This window comes from Arachis hypogaea, chromosome 11 (genome assembly GCF_003086295.3).
Source record: "Arachis hypogaea cultivar Tifrunner chromosome 11, arahy.Tifrunner.gnm2.J5K5, whole genome shotgun sequence".
NCBI classification, from domain to species: Eukaryota; Viridiplantae; Streptophyta; class Magnoliopsida; order Fabales; family Fabaceae; genus Arachis; species Arachis hypogaea.
Genome location: NC_092046.1, coordinates 75,466,212 through 75,476,618, shown reverse-complemented (window position 1 = coordinate 75,476,618; position 10,407 = coordinate 75,466,212).

The following is a 10,407-nucleotide window of genomic DNA, read 5'->3' as shown; positions in this document are numbered from 1 at the left end:
TAAAGGAAAGTCAAGTGATTGAGCTAACTCTTGTTCGCAAATCCTAGTCCTCTTCCTTGGGAAGGTCTAGTGTTAGTAAATACAGAATTAGCCAACAACTTTCAATTTAACTAATCACTTGCGCATTCCAACTCAAGTGTCTCCTCTTAATCAACCCCATGTCAAGTTGGGAGTCGACTCCTTCAACATGGATACCGTCTTTGTTATTGGGAGTTTGGAATAGAAAAGAAACATGATAATTTATATAAAATAGAGATTGAAAATTAATTAAAAGTAAAAGTAATCCTTTGCATTAATAAATTCTAAAAATAATCCAGTTGTAACTCTAAACAAGAATTAAGAATATGGAATAAATAAATAAGGAGTAAGAAAACAAACTAGAATAGTATCTTCAACGGATGTGATGACTCTTCAATATCCAAAGCAAAAGCAATAAACTAGGAAACTATGAATGTAAAAGAAAACCTAGAGGAAGAGTAATTTCTCTCTAGATTCAGATCTAAAAACCTAAAACTATGCTAATGAGAATATATCTTGAGTCTCTACACATTCCCTGGCTCTAGTCTGTGTTTATGGGTCAAAAACTGGGTCAAAATTCGGCCCAAAATCGCCCCCAGCGTTTTCTGTTATTTCTGCAGATTGCGCATGTCACGCGTGCGCGTCATTTGGCGAATTTCCTTGTCACGCGTACGCGTCAGTCATGCGCACGCGTTATCTTGGAGAACTCCAATCCATGCATTCGCGTCAGGCACGCGCACGCGTTGCTGCAAATTTCTTCATATCGCGCGCTCGCGTGAGCCATGCACGCGCGTCGATGCTCGCTCGTTATCTCCTTAGTTTCTTGTGTTCCTTCCATTTTTGCAAGCTTCCTCTCTATTTTCTAAGCCATTCCTGCCCTATAAAGCCTGAAACACTTAACACACGGATCACGGCATCGAATGGTATAAAGGAGAATTAAAATATACAAATTAAAGATCTCTAGGAAGCAAGTTTTCAACCATAGAACAAAACTAAGAAGGAATTGTAAAATCATGCAAATCATATGAATAAGTGGGTAAAGACTTGATGAAACCACTCAATTAAACACAAGATAAATCATGAAATAGTGGTTTATCAACCTCCTCACACTTAAACATTAGCATGTCCCCATGCTTAGCTCAAGGAGATAAAATAAATGAGTAGGGAAAAGTAAGACTCAAGCAATGCAATGCAACCTATGTATGAATGCAACTATATGCTAAGATGATTTTGCCTACTTGGTTAAAAGTAAATAAGTTCTTCAAAACAACATAAATCAAATATCACTAATTAAAATCATACAGTAAAAATAAGTAAACTTGTAAGAAGACAGCTCATGAAAGTAGGGAACATAGAATCAAGCAATGAACCCTCACTGATAGTATATGTGCACTCTAATCACTCAAGTGTATAGGGTAATCACTCTACTCTTCTCTAGTCATGCTTTCTAAACTTTGTTCTTCACCTAACCAATCAACAAGTATTTAATGTACCAATGCAAACATCATGAGGTCTTTTTAAGGTTGTAATGGGGCTAAGGTAAAGGTGAGGGTATATATATGGCTAAGTGAGCTATAAATTGAATCTTTGATTAACCTAAGCTCTTACCTATACATACACTCTTTTATACTTTTAAAATTCATGCCTAGCTACCCAAAATTCCCACTTTTGCATATTTCACATACTCATGCATCAACTTTTCTTTTAATTTGTATCACATATGCATTGATTTTTCATTAAACTTAACATTGGGGTAATTTTGTCCCCTTATTTATTTATTTAATTATTGAATATTTTTGGATTTTTTTTTATAAAAGCAAACATAACTTATCAATGCACATGGGTTTTTAATTTTTTTCTGTTTTCACATGAGTAGGTACCCAAATTCTCAATAATTAAATGAAATAGAAACATAAGGCATTCCCTATTAACCCATGTTCCCACAGTTTTCCCACACTTAATTGACACACAATCTCTATCTTAAGCTAACCAAAGATTCAATTGGGGTGATTACTTGTTTTTCTGCTTAAGGCTAGTGATGTGGTAAAATATAGAACAAATGGGATTAAAAGGCTCAAAGTGGCTAACAAAGGTAAATGGAAGGGTAGGCTATTTGGGATAAGTGAGGTAATAATCAAATAATGGCCTCAATCGTATGCATGCATATAAACACATTAAACATTCGACATATAGGATGGAACAAAATATAGATTACAATCATAGAGAAGAAAAACACACAAGAATAAAATATTATGGTTAAATAATGTAACCATGTAATTAAGCTCAAATCTCACAGGTTGTGTGTTCTAGCTTTAAACTATGTTCCAATTTACAGTCTTCAAACAAGTTTAACACAAAAGTTTTGATTTAAATTAGTGAAATTTTCAAAAAAAAAAATAGAGTCTTAAAAAGAAACTTATTATTTTTCAACCAAATAGAATATGCATGCAAATACCTATTACTATGCAATTTATCCTATCCTAAACAAAAGAAAAATAAATAATTTATTGGTGCTAAGAAAGAGAAATTACCTCTGGAAGTCAGGTACTGACCGACCTCCCCACACTTAAAGCTTGGCACCGTCCTCGGTACCATCAGTCAGGAACAAAGGGGGGCTGGTAGTAGTATCTCCATAATCGGGACCGTCATAGCTCCCTGTGCTGGTAAATGAAGTGGAGTCCGGGGTGTCTGGGCCTTCTTCGGGTGGGTGGTTACCAACAAGCAGCTCCTTGAGGTATGTAAATTGGCGTTTGTTATGGCGCTCTCTACGCTTTTCCTGCCGGTCAAGTCAGTCCAACTTCTCAAGTATCTGTAGGAGTAGTTGGTTTGTTGAAGGTGCTTCTGATGTGGAAAGAGAAGGAATATCTTCGGTTGGTTCTACAGTCCTGCTGGTAGTGGTTGCTGTTGGTCTGATATACTTCCCGTTAGGGATGATCTGATCATCCCGTGGAATCATGGTCTTGGTGTCTCCAGCTCTGTAGGAGACTCCGACTGCTGAGACTAGATCTGAAACCAAGGCGGAAAAAGGTAGGTTGCCCGCAATCTGTACGTGTCCCATAGCATGCCGAAGGTGTCTTGGTAAAGTGAGAGGCTGGTCTGTAAGGATACACCAAAGTAGAACAGCCATGTCTGTAGTGAAGGAGGACTCGTGAGTGCTCAGAAAGACGTAGTGGGACATAATCTGTGCCTATACTCGAGCCTCCAAGGTGAGTGCTGAAGCCAATATGCCCTTAGGTCAGGATCGATGGTATCCATAGATCCATCTGCTTCCAGGTTATGCTATAACTCTAAGGACGGTGTCCCAGTCAAATTGGTATGTCTGGCACTTGAATGAGACTTCTTGGAATGCGTCCAATCCTTCTGGAGTAGGGGGAAGATCTAAAGCTCGCTGAATGGCCTCTTCAATTATGGGGACTTGCTTTTGATGGACATAGACAGACTGCAGTGTTAGCATGTGAAAATTGGACTAGAATTCAACTACCCATGAGAGATTAACCTGCCGTGGCTGTCTCCGTAAGAATCCCCATTGTCTTTGCTCAATACGGGGCTCAACAAATTCAACAATGTGGGTCGGGAGGATGAGTAGGTACTCATTGTTATAATTCCGCTCAGCCAGGATAGGGAACATCTGCTCACAGTAGCGGTTAGTGAACCGCGCAGTGTCCTTTGCTGGAAAGGCTTTCTCTTGCTCATCGACCTTGATGATCCTCTTGACTCGCTTTGTTAAGGGTTTTACTGCTGTTGAAGATTGCTCTGCAACTAGTGCTCTTTTCGTTCCTTTCCTTGCCGGTGGTTTGGGAGTAGCTTTCTCTTTACCCGTCTTGGTGGCCATCCTGAAAAGGGAAAAGGAAAGTAACATGTAAAGCTAAGGGTTTGAGCAAGGAAGAGGACGGTACAAGTGATAATCATTGCGCGGTAAAGAAGGATGTCGTTAACACATGGTCGCGACTACATGTGATAAGTTCATCAATAGAAATATAGCAAGTGCATGTTATGGCAATTAGATGCAAGATGTTTATTGGTATGCCGGCAAGGCATGAGTAGCATAGATCAAGCATTAATTGCCCAATTTGATTATCAAGTGTTTCAAACCAACAATCTATTTATATTGACAATTATATTCAATCAATAATATATAAAAAGGGGTTTTGTGAAAAGAAGACATTAGAGTAGAATAATAGAATAATTTGAAAATGCATAATGCCATACGGGCTTTTTCACAAACACTTAGCATGCATGGTAAATATGTTATTGAAAGTATTAAATTTGAACATGCAAACAACCAAAAAATAATTATTAATAATTCTCAAACAACTCCTTAATAATCCACAAGCAATTATAGAAGAAAATAATCACCCAATTAAATTTCTAACACCAATCAAAAGAATGTAAAAAGAAAAAGAAAGAAAAAGAAAACATAGATAATGAAAGTAAAAAGAAAAAGAAGAAGAAAACATAAATAAAAGTAATAATGAAAAAGTAAAGAGGGAAGAAGAAAAGAACCTTGATGAAGAAGATTAAGAAGGGGAAAGAAAGTAGTAGAAAGTAAGAAAGAATAAAGAAGAAGGAAGGAAGAATAAAAAATTAAAAAGGGATATGAAAGAATTAGGATTGGGGAAGAAAAGATAAGAATTCTGGTACTGTTCTCGGTAAATTGTGCGGCATAGGCAATGCGGACGTAAGGGGCACGCGGACGCGCGGTTTGCACTATTTTCAAGTGACGTGTACGCGTGGGTGACGCATACGCGTGAAATGAATTGTGCCATTGGCGCGAGAGTAGCCTCGCGTACGCACAACTCTCTGTTTCATACGCACATTGCCAAAATTTAGGGTGACGCGTGCGCGTGAGTGGCCTGATTTGGAAAAATGACGCGTACGCATGGGGGACGCGTACGCGTGGGAGACGCGTACGTGTGATGGGGTTTGTGCTTCCAACACAAATCCAGCCCCACTCCATCATAATTCTCTGCCATACACCCCTTTACGTCGATTTTGCAAGGTCACGCTTGCACGTGGGTAACGCGCACGCGTGGAGGGATGATTTCGCAAGCGACGCGGACGCGTCAGGGATGCGTACGCGTGGGCATGTTTGTGCCTAAGGCACGCCTCCAGCCATGCTCCCGCGTAACTCTCTACTTCTTTTCGTCTTTGTTTCGAACGCGTACGCGTCAGCGACGCTCGCGCGTCGCGTGCTTTTTTTTATGCAGAATACAAATGCAAATGCAGACTATATGCAAAGATTATGAGAAGAGTCATTAAGAAAAATAAAGTAGAATAAAATAAAACAAAACTAAGATTAAAACGGAACGATCATACCATGGTGGTTGTCTCCCACCTAGCACTTTGCTTTTACGTCCTTAAGTTGGACGGTCTTCAGGCTCATTCTGCTTCTGTTGGTGGGTCTTCCAAGAGGAAGACCTCTAGCTCTTTGTGATTCTTCATCTTCTCTCCATGATAAAGCTTTAGGCGATGTCCATTTACCTTAATGAATTTGGAGCTAGAAGGATGACGCAGGTGAAAAACTCCATATGGCTCTGCCTTCTCTACTCTGTAGGGACCTTCCCATCTTAATCTCAGTTTGTCTGGCATGAGCCTCAGTCTTGAGTTATAAAGAAGAACTAACTCCCCTGGTCTGAACTCTCTCCTTTTTATGTGCTTATCATGCACAGCCTTCATCTTCTCTTTGTATCGCCTGGAGTTGTCATATGCTTCTAAGCGAAGGTTCTCTAATTCTGCTAGTTGCAGCTTCCTTTCAGCACCAGCTTCCTCAAATCCCATGTTGCACTCCCTCGCAGCCTAGAAAACCTTGTGTTCCACTTCTACTGGAAGGTGGCAAATTTCCGTACACTAAGCGGAAGGGGCTCATCCCAATGGGTGTCTTGTACGCTGTCCGATATGCCCAGAGCGCATCAACAAGTCTGGTGCTCTAGTCCTTCCTATGAGGCTTCACTATCTTCTCCAGAATAAGCTTTATTTCTCTATTAGATACTTCTGCTTGTCCATTGGTCTGGGGATGATAAGCTGTTGCTACTTTGTGAACTATCCCATGCTTCTTCAGTAATCCTGCTAGTCTCCTGTTACAAAAGTGAGTGCCTTGATCACTCACGATTGCTCGTGGTGATCCAAAGCGACAGATAATATGGTTTCTAACAAAGGAAACAACAGTGTTAGCATCATCAGTACGGGTAGAAATTTCTTTCACCTATTTAGAAACATAATCTACAGCTAACAGTATATAAAGATAATTAGAGTTTGGAATTGGACCCATGAAGTCAATGCCCCAAACATCAAAAATTTCATAGAAAAGCATAATCTGTTGAGGCATTGATAAACCACTATTTTATGGTTTATCTTGTGCTCAATTGAGTAGATTTTATCAATCTTTCATACACTTATTCATATGATTTGCATGAGTTTACGTTTTCCTTCCTGATTTTGTGCTATGATTGAAAACATGCTTCTTTGGTCTTAACTTTGATATGTTTAATCTTCTCTTATTACCATTCGATGTCTTGATATGTGCGTTAAGTGATTTCAGAGATTACAGGGCAGGAATGACTTAGAGAATGGAAAGGAAGCATGCAAAAGTGGTAGGAATACAAGAAACTGAAGGAACTACTAAAGCTGTCCAGCCTGACCTTCTGGTACTAAATCGACCATAACTTGAGCTACAGAGGTCCAAATGAGATGGTTCTAATTGCGTTTGAAAGCTAACATCCAGGGCTTTGCAACGATATATAATTTTCCATAGCTGCCCTGAAGTCAGATGATGCGAACGCGTGGATCACGCGGACGCGTGACCTGGCAGAAACGCAATCCATGCAAACGCGTGGACGACGCTTCCGCGTCACCTTTCCGCGACCTGAACGTAATAGAAATTGTTGGGGGCGATTTTTGGGCTGTTTTTGACCCAATTTTCAGCCCAGAAAACTTAGATTAGAGGCTATAAAGTGGGGGAATGCATCCATTCATGAAGATGTCTTCCATTATTCACTTTTCATAATTTAGATGTAGTTTTTAGAGAGAGAGGCTCTCTCCTTTCTCTTAGGATTTAGTTTTAGGATTTAGGATTATTTCTTCTTCATCACAGGTTCAATGTTCCTTTAATTTATTTTTTTACTTTTATTTTATTACTTTAATTGATATTTATCTTTTCAATTTAGCTTATAAACTTTTCCATGTTAGATTTGAATTTATGTTTAAACGTAATTTGAGGTATTTTAGATTTATGATTGCTTTATTCTATTTATGATGTTTTTAATTTAATTTAGATATTTTCTTTCTTTTGGCTTTGGTTAAGTAATGGGTAACACTTGAGTTGTCAAACTCAGCAGTGGTTGAAATTAGCAAATTACTAATTGATCTAGATCGCTCTAAAGCTAGTCTTCCCACAGGGATTGACTAGGACTTGAGGATCAAACTAATTAGTCCACTTGACTTTCCTTTGCTTTAGTAAAGGTTAACTAAGTGGGATTAAAACTCAATTCTCATCACCATCGATAAGGATAACTAGGATAGGACTTCCAATTCTCATACCTTGCCAAGAGCTTTATTAGTTATTATTTTAACGACTTGTTATTTTACATTACTTGTTCCTCATTTTAAAAACCCGAAACAAAATTCTACCTTTTCCATAGCTAATAATAAATCATACCTCCCTGCAATTCCTTGAGAAGACGACCCGAGGTTTAAATACTCGGTTATCAATTTTATTGGGTTTGCTTAAGTGACAAACAAAACTTTTGTAAGGAAGGAATTCTTGTCGGTCTAGAAGCTATACTTGCAACTGGAATTTGTTTTTAGAAAATTCTAGATCGTGCGAGAGTTTTGTTCTTTAGGCATCTCATCCCTCTTGGATATATTACCAAACCTTTGGCAAGGGGAACAAGATTTACAAAAAGCAGCAGCATTTTTAAAAAGAATAGGCCACCAGAATCCACAGTCTAAAATTTTTTTAGCTGTTCTTTGAGGGCCAAAATGTCCTCCACTCTCAGAAAAATGGCAGGCCTCTAAAATGGACTGGAATTCTGATTGGGGCACACACCTTCTAATTACCTGGTCAGCACCACACCTCCATAAGTATGGGTCATCCCATATATAATATTTGGACTCGCTTTTCAACTTGTCTCTTTGATGCTTAGTAAAATTATGAGGGAAAGTATGGCTAACTAGATAATTAGCTACATGTGCATACAAAGGAACTACTTCAGATACTGCATGTAAGCTATCAAATGGAAAAGCATCATTGATAGGAGTTGAGTGATCCTTAATGTGCTCAAGGCGACTCAAGTGGTCTGCCACTAAATTCTGGTTACTACTCTTATCCTTAATTTCTAAATCAAATTCTTGCAGCAACAGTACCCAACGTATCAACCTTGGTTTGGACTCTTTTGTAGCTAATAAATATTTTAGAGCTGCATGATCTAAGTACACTACCACCTTAGTACCAAGTAAATAGGCTCGGAATTTATCCAGAGTAAAAACAATAGCCAGAAGCTCTTTTTCAGTGGTGGTGTAATTAGACTGAGCAGCGTCTAAGGTCTTAGACGCATAAGCAATTACGAAAGGATCCTTACCTTCGCGCTGAGCCAGTGCCGCTCCTACTGCATGGTTGGATGCATCACACATAATCTCAAAAGGCTGGCTTCAGTCTGGTCCTCTCACGATTGGAGCTTGAGTCAGGGCGATCTTCAGCTTATCAAATGCTTGCATGCAATCCTCACTTAACTCGAACTCAATATCTTTCTGCAGTAGTTTGGATAAAGGCAATGCTACCTTACTGAAGTCCTTAATGAATCTCCTGTAGAAACCTGCATGGCCAAGGAACGAATGGACTTCCCTCACGGAGGAGGGGTAAGGTAAACTATAAATGATATCTACCTTTGCTGGATCTACAGAAATACCAGTATTAGAGACAACATGTCCTAGAATAATCCCTTGTTTTACCATAAAGTGACATTTTTCAAAATTCAATACAATGTTTGAACTAACACACCTGTCTAATACTCTAGCTAAACTATCCAAGCAAAGGTTAAAGGAATCACCATATATGATAAAATCATCCATAAATACTTCCATACATTTCTCAATAAGATCCGAGAAGATACTCATCATGCATCTTTGGAAAGTAGCCGATGCATTACATAAGCCAAAAGGCATTCTCTTATATGCATACGTTCCAAAGGGACATGTAAAAGTAGTCTTCTCCTGATCTTCAGGAGCTATATGAATTTGAAAATAACCTGTATAACCATCTAAAAAGCAGTAATGGGATTTACCTGACAGGCGATCAAGCATCTGATCAATAAATGGCAAGGGGTAATGATCTTTGTGAGTGGCTTGGTTGAGACGCCTGTAATCAATGCAAACCCTCCATGAATTCTGTACTCTAGTTGTCAGGAGCTCTCCATGCTTATTCTTTACTGTTGTGACTCCAGACTTCTTGGGCACCACTTGCACTGGATTGACCCATTCACTATCTGAGATGGGGTAAATGATATCTGCTTCAAGTAGCCTGGTTACTTCTTTCTTGACAACTTCTAAGATGGTGGGATTCAATCTTCTTTGGGGTTGATGGACAGGCTTTGATCCTTCTTCTAAGAATATTCTGTGCTCACAAACTTGAGGGCTGATGCCTACTATATCCGCCAAGCTCCACCCAATTACTTTCTTGTGTCTTTTCAGCACACTAAGCAGCTGCTCCTCTTGTTGGGAAGTGAGTTCCCTTGCAATGATAACTGGGAACATCTGATTATCCTCAAGGTAAGCATACTTGAGGTGTGGAGGAAGGGGCTTCAATTCCAATTTCTGCTCATGGTTAGGCTCTGGATCATCTGGAGCTAGTGATAATGGTAAAGTGTCCTCATTGTGTTCAAAAGGTGTCCCCACACTTGGACCTTGCTCCATGTGCTTCTCTTCTACTTCTTTTTGGTGAACTTTAGCTACAGTTTCATCAATGATATCGCACTAGAAGATAGAATGATCTTCCGGAGGGTGCTTCATAACTTCATTTAAAATGAAACTCACTGCTCTGCCATCTATTTCAAAGGAGTAAGTTCATGAGAATGCATCCAGCTTGAACTTCGAAGTCTTCAGGAATGGTCTTCCAAGCAGGATTGATGATGGTCTTCCTGAGTCATTAGGGGGCATTTCCAGGATATAGAAATCAATGGTAAATGTGAGCCCCTTAATGCTCACTAATACATCTTCAGCAATTCCAACTACTGTAATAATACTTTTATCTGCTAACACAAAACGAGCTGCCGACCTTTTTAAGGGAGGGAGCCTCAAAGCATCATATATAGACAATGGCATTATACTAACACACACTCCTAAATCATACATGCAGTAAGAAAATATTACACCTCCAATGGTATAGTTAACCATGCA